Source organism: Phalacrocorax aristotelis, unplaced genomic scaffold (assembly GCF_949628215.1).
Source record: "Phalacrocorax aristotelis unplaced genomic scaffold, bGulAri2.1 scaffold_41, whole genome shotgun sequence".
Taxonomy (NCBI): Eukaryota; Metazoa; Chordata; class Aves; order Suliformes; family Phalacrocoracidae; genus Phalacrocorax; species Phalacrocorax aristotelis.
In genome coordinates, this window is record NW_027441107.1 from 234,623 (window position 1) to 255,009 (window position 20,387).

Here is a 20,387-nt window from a genome sequence, read left to right on the forward strand (position 1 = left end):
AGCAATGCCCCTCAAACTGCCGGTGTTTCACCCCAAATTTTCCCCAGTTTAGGGTTTTCGGTGGGTTTATTTAGTTTTGGTGATTTCCGGTTGGATGGTTTGGCTTTTTTTGTTGTTGTTCGGGTTACTTTGGTTTTGTTCGTTTGGGGTTTTTTTTTTTTTTTGCTTTTCCATAAGGTAAAAGTTGGGATTGCTTTTCCAAACGGTTCACTTCCGGGTTTTTTTCACCCTTTCCACAACATTGAAATTGGCGATTTTTTGCTTTTGTGCATGAGAATGGTTAGCAGGGTTCCGCCCCCCCACCCCCGCTTTTTTTACCCCCCTCCTTTCCAACTGCACAAACCCAGCAGGAGTGGGCTTTCCCAAGAGCCCCGAATTGTTTTCTTTCCCCCAAACCTGTTTGGGGTTTTTCACCCCCCATTGCAGACCCAGACTCAGGGGCTTTGGAGTGTGTGTCTGCCCTGGCAGCAGCTCCCAGGCTGCCTACGCAGCCCCAGAGGGGAAAGTCCCCATTTGGGGGAATCGGCCCCAAATCGGGATGGGAGAAGGAGAACGGGGAAGGGGCAGCATTTGAAAGCGCTTTTGTGCCTTCAGTTGATTGGGGGGTGGGCTGTGTGTCTAATTTTTAAATCTTCTCTATAAACATCTCTATCAACGTGGTTTCTTTGCATTTTAAAACCTTACATAGCATAGACATTTGCACTATGTGTCTACTTACACATCCTTACGGAGTACATCTATATTTTATATATACTATCTGTTTTACATTTACATACAACATCTGTTTAGACTTAGCTATTATATTTACACTTACACCTATTTAGGCTATTTACACTTACACAGAATATCTCTTTACACATACCTGTTTAGACTTCCATATTAACACGTACATAAAACAGCTATTTAGGCTAGCTATCTGCTTACTTACCCTTTGACACTTCAATCTTTTTCGACTTCTCTATTTAGACATCTACTTACAGTTATACCTCGGCTTATTTCACTCTATATAACCTCTATTTAGATTACACATCTACTTAGACTATGTAACACACACTAAGCGTAGATGCTCGCTCTAGTCAGACTTTCTTCTGCTTTGAATTCCTTCATCTATCCTTTTCACTTTAAACTCCTTTATTTTTTGATCTAGATATATAGACGGTCGAGTTACTTTTGTGTTTTAAAACCCTGCATCTCGATGCAGAATTTTTGTATCCCGAAATCCGTTATATAATATAGGAGAGATAAGTTCTTATCTCAAAATCCCTTTATGCATCTATAAATTAATATTACACATGTCAATATATATAAGAGGTTTTTGTAATAGCCCCCCTGAATTTTCAGGCATTTTGGGGCTGTAACCCCCCTTTTTGGGGGGGAACCCCTACATGACGCCCCCACTCACCTGTTCCTCTGACGCATTATCAGCTCCCCCAGTGACACCGGGGCACCCCACATGACATCATCACACCCCCCCCAGGACTCCCCCAATTTTATTCACCCCCAAGAAGGGCACTAAACAAGGGAACCTGCTCCAACCTGCAGCTCATTACTTTAATAGTGCCATTTACAAAGGTACACGCACACCCCTCCCACACCCCCCAGAAAAGGGGGAGCTCTGCTAAAATCTAAAAGGTGGGGCAGCCCCCCCAAACAGCTGCAGCCCCCCCAGCCCCTGTCCGCAGGCTGGCGGCTGCCCCACGGCAGAGCAGGAGCGTGCCAGAGGACGGTGTCACGTCTCTCTCGGGCTCCGCTCGGACATGTTCCCGCACTGGGACGGGCTCCCCGGGGTGACAAACAGCCCCGGTCCCTGGGGGCCCCGACTCTCCCCACCGGGCAGCCCTCGCGGCCGCACCTGCGGGGCACCCGCTGGAGACAGAGCCAGGAGCCTCCAGGCCGAGGGATGGCCCCTTACCTTCACCACGCTTAACGACCGGCAGGCATCTCTTGAGCATCACGAGACACTTAGACGACATCTGAAAAACAGAAATCCCAAACTATATTTCAGCACGTTAATAAAATAGCACAGAAGAAAATGGAGGAGCTCAGTCAGCATAAGGGGTAGGAAGGAAATTGAGCCGCAGCAAGATTCCAGGCAAACGGGTCACGTCAAAACACAACACATCCTTTAAAAGCTAGAGTGATTGGAACGCTTGAAAACGGTATTAAGACTAACCGATACCATTTTGAACAGATCCTTCGCGTAACACTGAACGCTTTGGCTGGTGCTGGAAAACGTCTCATCCCTTCCTTACGGCACCGCTGCGGGGAGATAACCCCGTGAGGCTGCGGGGCAAAGTTGTACCGGAACCGGAACCTCCGCTTACAGACCCACCGCAGCAGCTACAGCCCTCGCCCTGCCGCCGCACGTCTTGCTGCCTGGCTCCACGAAGCCTGAAGTGAAGCGTGTCAAACTTGAAAGAGTAACGTAAAAAATTAAGAATAAATCTCAGTAATTCACTTTGTGCTGAGAAGGCGGGCGCGTGTTTACGCACATCCAATATGAGCGTCTAGGCTCTAAAAGCTTTCCATTTTCCTTCTGCGTTCATTCAACTCGCACAGCCGTTCACGCCCGCCATAAGATTATCTATCTCCAAAATACACAGCAGCAACGTGACTGGGGGGTTTTGGCGTGTTACGGAGTCGGGAGGGACGTCCGCCCGGCTGCCCCGCCCAAGAGATGCTGCTGAACTGCCAGGGAAACGCGCGTCGAAAGCGAGACTGAAATAAAGTACTTAAGAGCGCTCCCTCAAAATACCGGCAGGAAACACCCCCCCACAACATTCAGTCGCCCCTCATTAAATATTTACAACAAATACCTACCTGCTTAAGTACACCTAACAAATCGTACCCTACATCTGCTTGGCAGTTACAGCTGAAAGAGCGCAAGTCACGTCGTAAATCAGACGATGTTAGCTTTTTTTTAAACTTTCATTTATGACAGAAGAATCGGTGAGTGAAGAGATCCCCGATACAGTTTTACTTTTTTGGGGGGGGGGGGGGGGAAATAATACCACAACAAAAAACCACACAAATCAAATCCCCAGTGTTGCAATACACGGGGCTACCAAGAAGGACCGGCAGACCTGCTAATGCGTTCGGCTGTACCGAAGCATGGAGGGGAACCGCATTTTATGGTATCTCGACTGTTACAACTGAGAACCCAAGCACTACCAATGCCATCAACCTTTGGAGTATGTGCTGTGCTTGGATCTCCGCAAGGACCATGGATTTTTTTGTCTTTAAAAAAAAGCAATACTTTGCAAGTCTTGTGCTGATGAGTTCTGCTGACAAAGACACTGTCTCTAAGATGCACTCTGATGGCAAGTTCATAGAATGCAACCTCACTGAATAAGAAATATCTCAATTCTTCAAAATCTCTTCCTAACAAAAGTCACACTGTGGGGCTTTCAGATGGGTCAGATTATGCATCCTTTCACAACAAGAAACACACCAGCTAACCAGGATATTCTTGCAGTGGCCAGGTGCCTCTTCATCATGTAAAAAAGGAAAAAACCCAGAGCCAGCAATAAGTATCACACAGGTCAACACAGATCTCTTCCAGAGCACCCCCCTCATCAAAACGAACATGCCCATCGGCTCACCTGCTCTGCACAGATTCCAGCATCACACCCCGCTTCCGTCATCGCTTGTGGCACCAAACGTATCAACACACAGTAAACTACCGTTACGCTCGTGAGAAATCACCGCCCCGTGACTTCCTCATTACTACCCAGCTCACTTCTAATGCTCATACGCCGTTCCAAAGACGGCCCACGTGTTACCTACAAAACTGAAGAGCTCGACGACGGACCACAGCATTCTCTGGTCTTAGATGCTGGCCGCTGCCCCACCTTCTCAGACCTCTCATAGGCGTGCGGCAGCAGCACTCCGAGCCTGCCAGCGGCACCTGCAAAAAGCCAAGCGAAAAGGCACCTCCTGAGATGCTGCCCGATGCCACAGCCTGCCCGCACCGATCCCCGTCTCGCACCCCTTTCCCTCGACAGCCTCCCACCCGGCCTACGTCACTTGCAGCTGAACACGGCACCTCGCCCGCCATCCGTAACACCCAAACGACACGCGTTGCTTATAACTTCACCAGCAACACAACACCTCAGAAAAGAGCTGCTACTTCAGCCCACCAATCACCACTCGCCTTGCTCGACTTGCCTCCTTTGCTCATTGCTACGCTACTTCAAAACCAAAACAAAAGACAAACGCAAGGAGCAATGGAGTCATAGAGGCATCGGTCACATCTTCCCTCTATATACACCACGCACCGACTCACCCGCTTACATCGGTCCCCTCAGTTCCCCTCCGTCGCCCTGCACGACTCGTCCCTCGGCATCTCCAAAACCAATACGAAACAAGTCGCCTGGTTGCACAGCAGTACCTTAACTGTTCCTGAACACCGACTATAACCTGCCATTAAAAACAAACATATGACATCAAACATGAAGCCCTACGCACGTACAAGCTTGAACACCCTGCAGAGGTAATCTGCTCAGCTGAACTCTAGCTGCCTCTCCCAGATAGCCACGGTCACGGCCTCCGAGCCCACAAAACGTCACGGTGATTACGGTCCTTGCCTGCTGAGGAGGGCCACTCCATCCGAGATGACGGTACCACCTTTCCCCCAACAGCCTTAGCACAGCAACAGATGAACCCTAAGCTCTCATCGCTGTGCCACCTACCCGACTCTACACGGCCAGCAAGGCGGCTCCGAGCCAAACTCACAAAACGCACACACCAACGCTATGAGAAACACTACAAACTGCGCGCCTCCAAGACGAGAGAACGCTCTCGGCAAACACAGAGACAACTGGACGGAAGAGCTCGTCCAGCAACAAGACCTGCAGAACCCTGACAGGGATGCAAGGAGGCCCTAACGAGATCCAAAATGATTAGAAGAGCGTCAGGGCCCGTGACAAGAAGTTCCTCTCAAAACTGAGAGGGAGGAGGCACAAGAAGCCCAGCTACAAGACCTAAGAACGTAAGGATGCAGGGAAGAAATCACGCTCCCTGAAAACAGACAGCGACAGAGCAGAGCTGTTCACGCATCTGGGAACGACGCCGCAGACGACAACTGCCCAGAAACTCCTCAAACATCAGAGCGATCCACGCTTTAAACTGTAACGCAAAAAGAAGCACCCGATGGGCGCCGGCCCCACAATTAGAACCTTGCCAGCCCCTAGGGATAGCGCTGTGCTCCTGAGAGCAAAGAGAACAAAGTCACCAGCCCCATGCGCCCCCTCACTGCGACCCAGCTCGCCTGAAATGCTCCTCAAATAGCCTTCGGTCGCATCTTCCCTTTAATCCCGCACACGGACCCGCTGCCTTAGTGTGCTCTACTCAGCTCTGCTCCATCACCCTGCACAGCTCCATCTTCATCCTCTGCAAGAACAGCATGATAGAACAAGTCACCTGGACGCACAGCAACAGCTTAACCATTCCACAGGTCTTGCTTCCACGTAGGAATACCATCTAGAGCCCAACTACTGCATGCCATTAAAGGAAATACCTTCAATCAAATGTTAAGCCCCACGCACGTACAAGCTTGAACAGCTGAGAGGTGCCCTCTGCTCAGCTAGCACTCTAGCTGCCTCTCCCAGGCAGCTACGGTCATCCCCTCGGCACCCACAAAACACCCCGGAAATTACCATCCTCGCCCGCTGCCAACGGCCACTCGCTCCGACGAGGGTTGTACGGGCGTTGCCAAAACAGTCTATGCATATTAACATTAACCATATACTCTTATTGCTATTCTTTCCTCCGCTCTACCATTGCTACACCCCCAGGCGGAGCAGCTCTGACACAGGCATCGACGTGCACGGACCGACACCGCTCACAAATACTACAAGCGACGCGATCGAGGCACCTAAGAAAACTCTCACCGAGACGACGGACTTCCGGCCCAGAGATGCCACCGGGCGAGAAGATCTATACGGCAGCGAGGAAGAAGCTATAGCATCCGCAGAGAAGTCACCTACCATCATCACCTGCAATAAAACCATATACCCACAACTAGGACGACGTACGAGCGACAAGCCACTCTTAAAGACCTCAGAACGTTCAGGTGCAGGGAACAGGTCCCAGAAAAGGGCTCTGCGTATTCAGACTGCTCCTCAGCAGCAGTATCGAGGCCGCCTTAATCACCGCTGCAAAAAGATGACCTTCTATAAAGGTCTAATATTTCAGACACAAGACAAATCTATGCAGTAGACTTAAAATGCGAGAAAGGAAGCTCTCGGTTACCATTATGCCGATGAGCCAGGGCTTGCAAAACCCTCAATATTGCTACCTAGGTGCCTGCTCAGCACGGAGAACAACAGACACATCGAGACCCGAGTACAGTAAGGAACAAAGACAGACTACAAAATCCACACAACAGCACAAGCACAGGCAGGAACTCCCCCTGCCTGGCAGATGCTTCTGTTTTGCAGAAAGGACACCACAACCTCTCTCGGCCCAAACGTGTCCGGTCTCTGAACGGTACCCTCCGCTGATTTTACAACCCCTGCCTGCCCCACCTGCGCTTCCCCCAACCGACCGGCCACCCGCACAAAGACCGCATCGGCCCCTCAGCTTCCCTTCCAAATCTGGGGGCTCAAAAGCCATCCTTTAAAAAGGCCACACAGGCTACGTAGGATGGGGCTGCGGTCACACGGATACTCTTCATCTCCAAACGTGCGGTGCCATCACTCAGCATCGCACCACTCAACGCCGGCCACTTCCGCAACAACAGCCTCCTCGGAAGCGCCGTGAACTTCCGCTCCCCCACGCTCTAATGAGGCTGGATGTCGTGGCCGCCGCCACCTACGGTGCCTAGAGAACCAGAGAGACAAGGCGACCCCTGCGCCTGGAAGCGGCCGCCCGCTCACAAACAATTCCACACCTCAAAAATAACAGCTGCTACGGCTCCCTGTTCATCGCTCACCTTGCCCAACGAGCTCGGGGCAGACATCCCGCTTTGCATATAGTTTTGTGAGTCCCTTCATTAACTAGTCACATAGGTGCTCACACTGCACGACCCCTCCGTTGTCACGTGCTGACCTACCTTCTCACGATGCTCTGTTCGCCCCCTCCCTTCCGTGTCCGGCTCCCTACCGCGCATCTGCACCAACAGCCACATTCCAGACTCATCCTTTCCCCTACCGTGCCAACACGGCTCCGCTCACCTCCCAATCCGTGCCTCCCGGGTCAGTGGCCACGTCAGGTGCCTGCTCGCATTCTCGGTCCGTCCCCGATGGCTGGGGAACCGTCACCTTCAATGCCGGGCCCACTTCTGGGGAAATACGGAGAGGCACACAGATGTTGGACACTGCTTTCCAAAAGCAAGAGCTCACCACGCAAAACAAACTAACAAATCCTTTTGACCGACTTGTTCGGCAACACAGAGACCCCAAAGGCAGAAATCCCAGACGAGTGACCTCACAGCCCGCCCCGTCACAGCACACGACGCCATCTGCTCGCCTTTGCCGTCACGCCTCGCTCGACTGTCCTGCTTAACCCTCGACCTGTTACTTAAACTGCAAGAAAAAGTCAAACCACGCAACACACAAAAATCACAGTTCGTGTCAGATGACTCAAGCACAGGCGGACACCGATAGGGCAAATGCCAAAAGCAATACGGGAAGCAAACAGGCGTGGCTGGTGTAGCGACACACTCTCCTTTTGTAGGTAACTCACTCCTGAGCGACTCCATGAACAGCCGCGTGGAGAACCTCTCGGCAGACAGCACGCTCGAGTGGCCGTGCTGACACATACGGGGAAGGAGACTGGGCTACCGGAGGCTGCTTGCACACAGAACACGACCATTAGCTAACACTTAAACACCCCTTTCCCAACCATTCCCCGGTACCAAGACTTCAAAAACCCCTCCTCTCCTCCTGAACTGTCAGGGAAGGAACCTCACTCCTTCCCGACAGCTCCTGCCCTGTATTTGCACCCCTAAAGCCCCTCTGTCAGCCGCTCCTCGGGAGCCGCCCTTCCCACCTCTGCCCCGCGTTCTGCGAGCACCTCCCACCTTCCGGCTTCCCGCAGACTCCGTGCTCTCTACAGGCCCACAAAATAACAGAAGCCCTGATGCTTATAATCTACAAGGGACCTGCCGCAAGCTGCAAAGGTTCTCGGGACAACGTGGTACTCTGCGGGCGATCGGGAAAGGCGACGAGCAGTCCCGTACACCGACACACACTATGCGTTACGTCCCTGCTGCTTTCTGAAGGAAGGCTAGAGCTCCATATACAGATGTGTACAACACACTCACCCTAACCCCTACCGCAGCATCTCACCATCAGTCCTATTGAGAGATAACGTCAACAACTTGCACAACACAGGCAAAACTGGTGGAAAAAATATAAGGTTCTACCTTCAGTCAAGTCAAAATTCCTGGAAAACAAGACAAAACAAACAAAAAACCTACCACACACAAAAAAACCCAACAAACCACAAACAAAAAAACCCAGACAAAACCATAACACCCCCACAAAACCAAATAATCCAAAACACACTATTAGACCATCTTGCTACCCCTGAACACCCAACAAAAACTTACTGACCCAAGGGAAAACAAAAGCTCGTACAAGTGTACTTCCTAATATATATCTGCTGCTCAACTTTGACTGCTCCTTAATCTCTTACCTCAACCAGAAACCTCCCCATCTCTGAATGTCAAAACACACCTACCCAAAGAGCTTAGACAGCTCAAAACCTGCAACCAACTCAAGGAACAGTACCAGAGAAGCCCAGGAGCAGAATGAGCCTCCTGAAAAAAGGCTGGGGCTCATCTACCCCAGCGGAATGGCAAAGCAGAACGAAATCTTTTAAGAACCCCTTCTCAAAAAATATCTCTGGTTATAAAGTAAATCATTCATTGTAAAGCCATCAACCATTCGGAGTCACCTCAACGCTCTCTCTCGCTCAGTCCCTTAACAGAACTAGATCAGTCTCAAAGGACAAAAAACACGAAAAGAAACGTGGAAATACACAAGCGTATCGGGAACCGTATGAAGCAGCTAAATTAACACCTCAGTAGCTGGGGCAAAACTAAATTGTAAAGGACAACAAAAAAACACCCCAGGAGACACATGGATTAAAACAGATGAAGGCTCTCTCTTCTCGCAGAAGCTCAAGAAGAGACCTGAGCCAACGGTACACAGCTCTGGGGTATCGGATACCGAAAAGAAACATACTCGAGACAGAAAACAGACTGCTGTGGAGCACAAAGGTGGCTTTGGCAAAGGTTCTGCCGGGACAAGAGTCACAGTTACAGGGAACGGACAGCGGCCGGCAGGGGAAACGCCGTCGGCGTGGAGGGGCCAGCGGGGGAAATGCCGCCCTCAGCTAACGCTGCGCTATCAAGCCTTAAGCGAAAACTGCAGAGTAGTTACAGGAGACGGGCATAAGATGGATGCTGAATATCACTTGATGGTCACAAAATCTCATGGGGATGGGCACCACGTAGCCTCACGGACACCCCTTAGACCCAAACGCTTAACGGAAGACGCTTCTTGCCAAAACACAAGCTCGACGAGGAAAAGCCAAAGCTGATGCGGGGGCAACTACTAAAATCTCAGTACGTGAGCAGGCATTACTTAAGATGGTGCGGTGGTTCTGCTGGGTCCGTCCAACCTGAGCAACGGGTTCTAACGCCTGTCCAGCAGCGTCCATGATCTCTCTCACGGCCTCCCACATCAGAAACCTCCCCTGCCCAGGACCGCGTTTTGCATGTTCCACCCCTCCCCATCCCCGCAATGAAAATCAAACACAACAAATAAGCAGTCTACTTCATCTTCTTGGCCTCCAAAAGAAGCTTCCTTCCTCTGCTGAGCGTCGACACCAACATCCTCGTGCCGTTCCTCAAAAGCAAGCTGGTCCTCGGGTGCCCGTACTGCCAAAAGAAGACAAAACGATTATGCTCTTATAACGAGCTCCATCATCCTCTCCTCCTTCAGGAAATCGAGTCCCGATTGCTACATACCAGAAGTTTGTGCAGTAGATGGCCGAGGCCAGCCCCGTAAATGAAGCACTCTGTGACCCTGCTTTCTCTTTTGGCCACAGCACCCGCCACTGGGGAGCCCCAAACCCCTTCGTGACTCCCTACGAAAACCAGATACAACTAGTTCAAAACATCTGGCAGGTGAGAGATGACCGACAAACACGTACAGCCCACCTTACCCTCAAACCAGCCAGAGAGCTGACTTCCTCCCCCACTGAACTCTCATCTTCGACAAATTCACCAAACAGAACAATGTTTACACTGAACAGAACAAAACCCTTACCCTCTGACACTCTGAAACGGGTTTGTGCACCCACAAAATATATATATTCATGCTACCGACCCACGTACCACACTTCCTCAGGGTCAGCCCCACAAAGACAGGAGAACGCCCAATGCTCTCTCCATGGATACCCCGATGCTCCGCTCCCTTCTTTGCTGCTCCTGTCACGGGAAAATGCTGGGAATAAAAAAAGGTTCAGAGAAGCAAAACAATAAACAATAGGGAGAGGGACCAGCGCAAAGGAATAGAGAGAGGAAGAGACGAACAGGAAGGACAGACAACCCCATCCTGAGCACAGCCTCTGGGAGAGGGAAAGAGGAAACAGCAACCGTTATTACCGCAGATCAACCCTGACCAAAGCCTCCTTCCACAGGGGCTTCTGGACACACCGCTCCTTCCCCGCGCTACTGCTACGGGCCCCTGCGCCGAGGGGGAATCCAGTGCAGGCAGAGAGAGGCAGAGAAAAGTAGCCACAGGCTACAGGACAGAGAGAGGGAGGACTGAAAAGACGGGGAGGCAGGGAGCCACTCAGAGCGAGATGGAGAAAGAAGGTGCGGGGGGGCGCAAAAAAAAAAAAAAACAAACAAAAAAAAATTTTGCAGCAGGTAAGGAAAGAGAGGGGGCCAGGGGAGAGACAGGGAGGGCCCAGGACGCACAAGAGAGGCAACGGGGCCCCACTGGCCCAGGACTCACCGCGACTCTCGCTCTCAGCGCTGCTGGCACAATTTAGCCGTTCACATGCTTCTTTCCCCTCCTCTCCTCCCTGCCTCTTCTGCAGCTCCAGACTCTAGGCCGACCTCCACCTAAAGAGGATACGTGGGTGTCTTACTGCTCTTACGAGATGAGGCTTCCTCGGCACGTAGCCTAGCTCGCTCGTGCACTACACGCCCGTACCCAACTCCGGGTTACGCGTATGGACCCTGCGGTGCACGTTGGTGGCCTGGCCCGCTGCGGACTATGAAGGGGGATCCTTCCTCCCTCACCTGCAGGGACAGGCTCTCTCTTGCCTGCAGCAGGAAGGCAGCTGGCAGCCAGAGCGCCTTCAGTTTCTTCTGCTTTACCTTTCGTTGGCGTCTCCAGCTTCAGCCGAGGCAGCTCCTGTCCACAGCCGGGAAGGGCTGTGTGTGTCCCTTTTCGCCCCGGCGCCGCGAGGATGGCAAAGCCGGGCAGAGAGAAGCCACGCAAGCCTGAGACGGCCGCAGTCGATGGCGTCCCCGGGGGAAGGACAGACAACCACGTCCTCAGCACGGTCTCTGGGAGAGGGAAAGAAGAAACAGCGACCGTCATTACCGTCGATCGACCCTGACCAAAGCCCCTCCTTGCGCAGGGGCTTCTGGACACAGCGCCCCTTCCCCGCGCTACTGCTACGGGCCCCTGCGCCGAGGGGGAATCCAGTGCGCTTGAGGGCCGGCTCGCTGCCTTCACGACAGGGCCTGGGGGCGGCCAAGGGCTACGCAGCACGCTTCAGGGGAGGTGCCGGGGCTGGGGGCAGGCGCACGGGGCAAGGGGGGGGCAAGGGGAGGCTGAGCGGGAGGCTGAGCGGGAGCTCCGGCGAGCCGGGGAGGCGGCCATCATCTGCGCCCTGGGCAGGGGGAAAAGGTCCTCCTCCTTTCCCTCTTCCCTTCTGTCAGCTCCCGGGGAACTCACCGCTTCTCGGGGAGCGGCCGCACCCGCAAGCCCCCAGAAATCAACACGAATCCAACCCCAAATACACCGCGCGTACCGTACGCGGCACGGCCGCCCGGCACCCGAGCGCCGGAAGACCGCGCCTCCTGCCACGCCCCGGCGAACCACGTGACAGGGCCGGCAGCCACTGCGCCAGGACTACACCTCCCGGCACGCTCTGCGCCACAACACGGCCGCCCGGCAGCCGCGCGCCGCAAGGACTACACCTCCCGGCATGCTCTGCGCCACAACACGGCCGCCCGGCAGCCGCGCGCCGCAAGGACTACACCTCCCGGCATGCTCTGCGCCACAACACGGCCGCCCGGCAGCCGCGCGCCGCAAGGACTACACCTCCCGGCATGCTCTGCGCCACAACACGGCCGCCCGGCAGCCGCGCGCCGCAAGGACTACACCTCCCGGCACGCTCTGCGGCACAACACGGCCGCACGGCCAGCCTCCAGGCGCACCACCACAGCTCCCGGAATGCCGCCAGCCCGCCCTCCCCGCTCTCAGACCCTGCGGGCCACCGTCCCGGCCGCCGATGCACCCGGAAGCCCCACCGAGCCCTCAGCACAGCCTCGCTCTCCCCACCGCCCCCTCCGACCCAGCGCTGCCCCGCCGCAGCCCTCCTCGGGGCTTGACCCGGGACGCAGCGCTCCACCACCCAGCCCCCGCTCACCTTCTCCCTCGCTACAGTCGCAGCCCGCTGACGCTCGGCCACAGCTCCGCTCCGCTCCGCCCTCGGCTCACACTGGCCCCCCAGAGCCGGGCACCACCCCTTTTCCAGGGAGGAGCCGGCACCATCAGCCCCACCGCCCGCACCTGGGGCTCCTCCATCCAGACCCCGCCATCAGCTGAGGCGCAGCAGCAACGGGGGGCCCCCTCCCCTCACCCCCACAGTGCACCACCTCCTCCCCTGGGCTCCATCACAGCCCCTTGCCCCACGCAAAGGCAGCGCAAACGCAGCCCTGAGGGCAAAGGAGAGGGCAGGTGTTTGTGCAGGCGCGCACGTAACAAGTCCCAGGAGCCATTCGTGGGTCAGGGTCCCCAACGCTCCCCCTGCCCCAAGGCCACCTCGGCCGCCGTTGCCGCAGCCGCACGGAGCTGGTGTTGGCTGCGATAGTGCTCATTTTCTCCACAGTAGCTAGGAAGGGATACGTTTTGGATTTATGCTCAAAACACCGTTAATAATGTAGAGATGTTTTGGTTCTTGCTGAGCACTGCTTCCACAGTCAGGGCCTCTTCTGGTTCTCTCAGTGCCCCACCAGCAAGTAGGCTGGGAGAGGACACAGCTGGGAAAGCTTTCCCAGCTAACTGACCAAAGGGATATTCCATACCATTTGACATCATGCTCAGCACACGCAGCTGGGGGAAGAAGGGGGAGTCCTTGGGGGCTACGGCATTTCTCTTCCTAAGTAACCGTTACACATGACAGAGCCCTGCTTTCCCAGAGGTGGCTCAACACCTGCCCGCCGAAAAGGAGGAGTGAATTAATTCCTTGCTTTGCTTCCACGCACAGCTTTTGCTTTACCTATTAAACAGCCTTGATCTCAACCCATGATTTTTCTCACTCTTACCCTTCCAGCTCTCTCTCCCAGCCCACTGAGGGTGGAGCGAGCAAGCAGCTCCCTGGTGCAGAGTTGCCAGCTGAGGCTAAGCCACGGCACGCGCTTGTCCCGGTTTGGCAGGGAACGGACCGTCCGTCGCCTGGCTCCTGGGGCGACGGGCTGCTGGGCAGAGGGGGAGGCCACCAAAGGTGACGAGCAGGGCACGGGACAGTAGGAAGAGAGAAGAGAAGAGCGGCATCCGGCTGGACGGGCGGGGGGGACGTGTGTGCGTGTAGTGAGAAGGCACGAGGCAGGGAACAGGACGGCCAGAGAAGGACAGGGAGCCTGACGGAGGTGGAGATAAAAGCAGCAGAGAGAGGGGAAGAGAGGCAGCAGAAAGAGGGAAGAGCAGGACACAGACCAACAAAGAAGGAAGAGGAGCAGGCTGGAGACGCACAAAGAACCTGGGGCAGGCAGCACGACAGCGAGGGAGGAAAGAAGAATAGGGGCAGGAAGCTGGACCGAGCGCGATGGAGACAGACAAGATAAGCGACAAGAACAGGGCAGAAAGGGAAGAATGAAGCCACGGGGACAGGGAGCCGAGACAGCCAACGACGGAGGGAAGGGGCCGGGGAGGGAACACCACAAAACAAACCACGGGGCTACGTGGTACAGAGCACGAGAAGGCAGAGAATTAAGAATTAGGGACAGGGAGCCAGAAAAACAACAACAAAACAACACCCAAAACAAAGGGAGATGGGGAGCAAAAGGAATCGCAATGCGTACAGAAAGAAGAGAGAAACAATTCTAAAAGAGGGTCACGGGGAAGCCAGAGACAGCAAGATGGAGAAAGGACAAAAGCTACAGGCTACAGGGCAGAGAGGGAAGAATTAATGGATAGACACAGAGAGCTGGGCAGAAAGAGGTGGAGAAAGGCTGACGATCACACGGCCAACAGGGAAGAGAGAAGAGAGGGAGGAATTTTAAAAACAGGGGCAAGAAGCCAGAGAGAGGGAGAGAGAGGCAACACTAAAATGGGGACAAGCCACAGGGCGGCGAGGAGGGAACCGATGAATAAGAACAGGAGACCAAAGAGAACACAACGTAGAATGGAAAAAAGGAACAGCGGCCCAACAGGGAAGGAGGAATTAAAGATCAGGCACTGGGAGGCAGACAGAGACAAACGAAGAAACAAGTGGAAAAAAAAAACAAAACCAAAAACACAACAACAGCAATGGGCTACAAAGACAGAGAGAGAGGGAAGAAAGAAAACATAGCAGCAAGGAGCTGGACAGAGAGAGATGAGGACAAACAAATAGCACGGGTCTACGTGACAGAGAACGTGGAATTAGAACACAGAGAGAGGGAGCCGGACAGAGAGAGAGGCCGAGAGAAAAACCTAGACGGGCTACAGCGGGCAGAGGCAGGAATTAAAACCTAGGGACAGGGAGCTGGACAGAGAGAGACGGAGGTCACAGGGAACAGCGGCGGGTGCAGGAAGAACAGGAATTCATGAACAGGGAAAGGGAGCTCGACAGAGAAGAACTCAGAAAGGCAAGAACAGTAGCAGGGTACAGAGCAGACGAATTAAAAAGCGCGGCGGGAGCGTTGAGGCAGACAGAGAGATTAAGAAAAAAGCCACGGGCTACGTGGCAAAGCAGGAGGAATTCAGAAACGGGGATGGCAACCAAGGGAGAGTGAGCTGGTGAAGGACAACGGGCATTCCAAGTGAGGGACGGGGAGCTGGGAAAAGCGAGGCAGAGAAAAACAGAATCACAGAGAGAATCACACAAAGCCAAAAAAGAAGAAACTGAACAACAGGAACAGGTGTAACCAAAGCGATGAAATCAGCCAACCAGAGACGGTGTTCCATTACGGGAACATGGAGCGTACGAATCAGCGCACCTGTCGATCTGCATTTTAGTCCCTAGGCTATCGTTAACGTCAGCAGAACAACAGACAACGTGCTTCTGTCAGAAAAGGACGACAAAACGCGGTTTCGTGGAGCGGACTGAGAGAACTAGCCAAGACTGCCAAGATTAACAGCCAAGAAGGTAAAAGGCAATTCTGGCAGGGGGAGATCGCGACCACCGACTCACGGACCACCACCGAGCCTGCGCAGCGATTTACATACGGAACGAGCAAGTTTGTACCGATCAGCAGACAGGGCAATAATGAATACGTATGAATACGTAAAATTTTGATCTACAAATTGAACGGGAAAGGTGCGTGAGGTACGCACGCCAGGAGGAGCGATCCCCCGTGCATCCGGCGCCGTGAATAAAGAATGCCTGCTCTTTAATACTAAATTGGTCTTGAGGAGTTGTTTCCGATTTTACCGCGTTTTTCGGTAACACAGGGAGTCAGACCGAGAGAGCCAGAGAAAGACAAAAATACCGACAGGCTACAGGACAGAGCAGGAGGAGTAAAAAAATAAAAACGGAGCCAGAGCCAGGCAGAGAGAGGCGGAGAAAGAACAAGTAGCCACAGGCTACAGGACAGAGAGAGGGAGGACTGAAAAGACGGGGAGGCAGGGAGCCACTCAGAGCGAGACGGAGAAAGAAGGTGCGGGGGGAGGCACAAAAAAAAAATAATTTTGCAGCAGGTAAGGAAAGAGAGGGGGCCGGGGGAGAGACAGGGAGGGCCCAGGACGCACAAGAGAGGCAACGGGGCCCCACTGGCCCAGGACTCACCGCGACTCTCGCTCTCAGCGCTGCTGGCACAATTTAGCCGTTCACATGCTTCTTTCCCCTCCTCTCCTCCCTGCCTCTTCTGCAGCTCCAGACTCTAGGCCGACCTCCACCTGAAGAGAACACGGGGGTGTCTTACAGCTCTTACGAGATGAGGCTTCCTAGGCACGTAGCCTAGCTCGCCCGTGCACTACACGCCCGTACCGAACTGCGGGTTCCAACTGTGGGAAGAAGGGGGAGTCCTTGGGGGCTACGGCATTTCTCTTCCTAACTAACCGTTACACATGACAGAGCCCTGCTTTCCCAGAAACAGCTCAACACCTGCCCGCCGAAAAGGAGGAGCGAATTAATTCCTTGCTTTGCTTCCACGCACAGCTTTTGCTTTACCTATTAAACCGTCTTGATCTCAACCCATGATTTTTCTCACTTTTACCCTTCCAGCTCTCTCCCCCAGCCCACTGAGGGTGGAGCGAGCAAGCAGCTCCCTGGTGCAGAGTTGCCAGCTGAGGCTAAGCCACGGCACGCGCTTGTCCCGGTTTGGCAGGGAACGGACCGTCCGTCGCCTGGCTCCTGGAGCGACGGGCTGCTGGGCAGAGGGGGAGGCCACCAAAGGTGAGGAGCAGGGCACAGGACAGTAGGAGGAGAGAAGAGCAGCATCCGGCTGGACGGGGGCGGGGGGGGCATGTGTGCGTGTAGTGAGAAGGCACGAGGCAGGGAACAGGACGGCCAGAGGAGGACAGGGAGCCTGACGGAGGTGGAGATAAAAGCAGCAGAGAGAGGGGAAGAGCAGGACACAGACCAACAAAGAAGGATGAGGAGCAGGCTGGAGACGCACAAAGAACCTGGGGCAGGCAGCACGACAGCGAGGGAGGAAAGAAGAACAGGGGCAGGAAGCTGGACCGAGCGAGATGGAGACAGACAAGATAAGCGACAAGAACAGGGCAGAAAGGGAAGAATGAAGCCACGGGGACAGGGAGCCGAGACGGCCAACGACGGAGGGAAGGGGCCGGGGAGGGAACACCACAAAACAAACCATGGGGCTACGTGGTACAGAGCATGAGAAGGCAGAGAATTAACAATTAGGGACAGGGAGCCAGAAAAACAACAAAAAAAACACCAAAACAAAGGGAGATGGAGAGCAAAAGGAATCGCAATGCGTACAGAGAGAAGAGAGAAACAATTCTAAAAGAGGGTCACGGGGAAGCCAGAGACAGCAAGATGGAGAAAGGACAGAAGCTACAGGCTACAGGGCAGAGAGGGAAGAATTAATGAATAGACGCAGAGAGCTGGGCAGAAAGAGGTGGAGAAAGGCTGAAGATCACACGGCCAACAGGGAAGAGAGAAGAGAGGGAGGAATTTTAAAAACAGGGGCAAGAAGCCAGAGAGAGGGAGAGAGAGGCAACAATAAATGGGGACAAGCCACAGGGCAGCGAGGAGGGAATCGATGAATAAGAACAGCAGACCAAAGAGAACACAATGTAGAATGGAAAAAAGGAACAGCGGCCTACAGGGAAGGAGGAATTAAAGATCAGGCACTGGGAGGCAGACAGAGACACATGAAGAAACAAGTGGGAAAAAAAAAAAAAAAACAACAACGGCAACGGGCTACAAAGACAGACAGAGAGGGAAGAAATAAAACATAGCAGCAAGGAGCTGGACAGAGAGAGATGAGGACAAACAAATAGCACGGGTCTACGTGACAGAGAACGTGGAATTAGAACACAGAGAGAGGGAGCCGGACAGAGAGAGAGGCCGAGAGAAAAACCTAGACGGGCTACAGCGGGCAGAGGCAGGAATTAAAACCTAGGGACAGGGAGCTGGACAGAGAGAGACGGAGGTCACAGGGAACAGCGGTGGCTGCAGGAAGAACAGGAATCCACAAATAGGGAAGGGAGCTCGACAGAGAAGAACTCAGAAAGGCAAGAACAGTAGCAGGGTGCAGAGCAGAGCAGACGAATGAAAAAGCGCGGGGGGAGCGTTGAGGCAGACAGAGAGAGATTAAGAAAAAAGTCACGGGCTACGTGGCAAAGCAGGAGGAATTCAGAAACGGGGATGGCAACCAAGGGAGAGTGAGCTGGTGAAGGACAACGGGCATTCCAAGTGAGGGACGGGGAGCTGGGAAAAGCGAGGCAGAGAAAAACAGAATCACAGAGAGAATCACACAAAGCCAAAAAAGAAGAAACTGAACAACAGGAACAGGTGTAACCAAAGCGATGAAATCAGCCAACCAGAGACGGTGTTCCATTACGGGAACATGGAGCGTACGAATCAGCGCACCTGTCGATCTGCATTTTAGTCCCTAGGCGATCGTTAACGTCAGCAGAACAACAGACAACGTGCTTCTGTCAGAAAAGGACGACAAAACGCGGTTTCGTGGAGCGGACTGAGAGAACTAGCCAAGACTGCCAAGATTAACAGCCAAGAAGGTAAAAGGCAATTCTGGCAGGGGGAGATCGCGACCACCGACTCACGGACCACCACCGAGCCTGCGCAGCGATTTACATACGGAACGAGCAAGTTTGTACCGATCAGCAGACAGGACAATAATGAATACGTATGAATACGTAAAATTTTGATCTACAAATTGAACGGGAAAGGTGCGTGAGGTACGCACGCCAGGAGGAGCGATCCCCCGTGCATCCGGCGCCGTGAATAAAGAATGCCTGCTCTTTAATACTAAATTGGTCTTGAGGAGTTGTTTCCGATTTTACCGCGTTTTTCGGTAACACAGGGAGTCAGACCGAGAGAGCCAGAGAAAGACAAAAATACCGACAGGCTACAGGACAGAGCAGGAGGAGTAAAAAAATAAAAACGGAGCCAGAGCCAGGCAGAGAGAGGCGGAGAAAGAACAAGTAGCCACAGGCTACAGGACAGAGAGAGGGAGGACTGAAAAGACGGGGAGGCAGGGAGCCACTCAGAGCGAGACGGAGAAAGAAGGTGCGGGGGGGGCGCAAAAAAAAAATAATTTTGCAGCAGGTAAGGAAAGAGAGGGGGCCGGGGGAGAGACAGGGAGGGCCCAGGACGTACAAGAGAGGCAACGGGGCCCCACTGGCCCAGGACTCACCGCGACTCTCGCTCTCAGCGCTGCTGGCACAATTTAGCCGTTCACATGCTTCTTTCCCCTCCTCTCCTCCCTGCCTCTTCTGCAGCTCCAGACTCTAGGCCGACCTCCACCTGAAGAGAACACGGGGGTGTCTTACAGCTCTTACGAGATGAGGCTTCCTAGGCACGTAGCCTAGCTCGCTCGTGCACTACACGCCCGTACCGAACTGCGGGTTCCAACTGTGGGAAGAAGGGGGAGTCCTTGGGGGCTACGGCATTTCTCTTCCTAACTAACCGTTACACATGACAGAGCCCTGCTTTCCCAGAAACAGCTCAACACCTGCCCGCCGAAAAGGAGGAGCGAATTAATTCCTTGCTTTGCTTCCACGCACAGCTTTTGCTTTACCTATTAAACCGTCTTGATCTCAACCCATGATTTTTCTCACTTTTACCCTTCCAGCTCTCTCCCCCAGCCCACTGAGGGTGGAGCGAGCAAGCAGCTCCCTGGTGCAGAGTTGCCAGCTGAGGCTAAGCCACGGCACGCGCTTGTCCCGGTTTGGCAGGGAACGGACCGTCCGTCGCCTGGCTCCTGGAGCGACGGGCTGCTGGGCAGAGGGGGAGGCCACCAAAGGTGACGAGCAGGGCACAGGACAGTAGGAGGAGAGAAGAGCAGCATCCGGCTGGACGGGGGCGGGGGGGGCGTGTGTGCGTGTAGTGAGAAGGCACGAGGCAGGGAACAGGATGGCCAGAGGAGGACAGGGAGCCTGACTGAGGTGGAGATAAAAGCAGCAGAGAGAGGGGAAGAGCAGGACACAGACCAACAAAGAAGGATGAGGAGCAGGCTGGAGACGCACAAAGAACCTGGGGCAGGCAGCACGACAGCGAGGGAGGAAAGAAGAACAGGGGCAGGAAGCTGGACCGAGCGAGATGGAGACAGACAAGATAAGCGACAAGAACAGGGCAGAAAGGGAAGAATGAAGCCACGGGGACAGGGAGCCGAGACGGCCAGCGACGGAGGGAAGGGGCCGGGGAGGGAACACCACAAAACAAACCATGGGGCTACGTGGTACAGAGCATGAGAAGGCAGAGAATTAACAATTAGGGACAGGGAGCCAGAAAAACAACAAAAAAAACACCAAAACAAAGGGAGATGGAGAGCAAAA

The 20,387-nt window shown here is 54.0% G+C and overlaps 1 long non-coding RNA gene across 1 annotated transcript; it reads right to left on the reverse strand.

Moving 5' to 3' along the window:
- Nucleotides 1–1,140: 1,140 nt before the first annotated feature.
- Nucleotides 1,141–10,442, reverse strand: LOC142050872 (uncharacterized). Its single transcript, XR_012658178.1, has 5 exons — nt 10,349–10,442; nt 9,980–10,098; nt 9,786–9,889; nt 7,176–7,282; nt 1,141–1,973 (listed from the first exon to the last, which is right to left on the reverse strand). It is a non-coding gene; the product is annotated as an uncharacterized LOC142050872 (long non-coding RNA).
- Nucleotides 10,443–20,387: the final 9,945 nt, after the last annotated feature.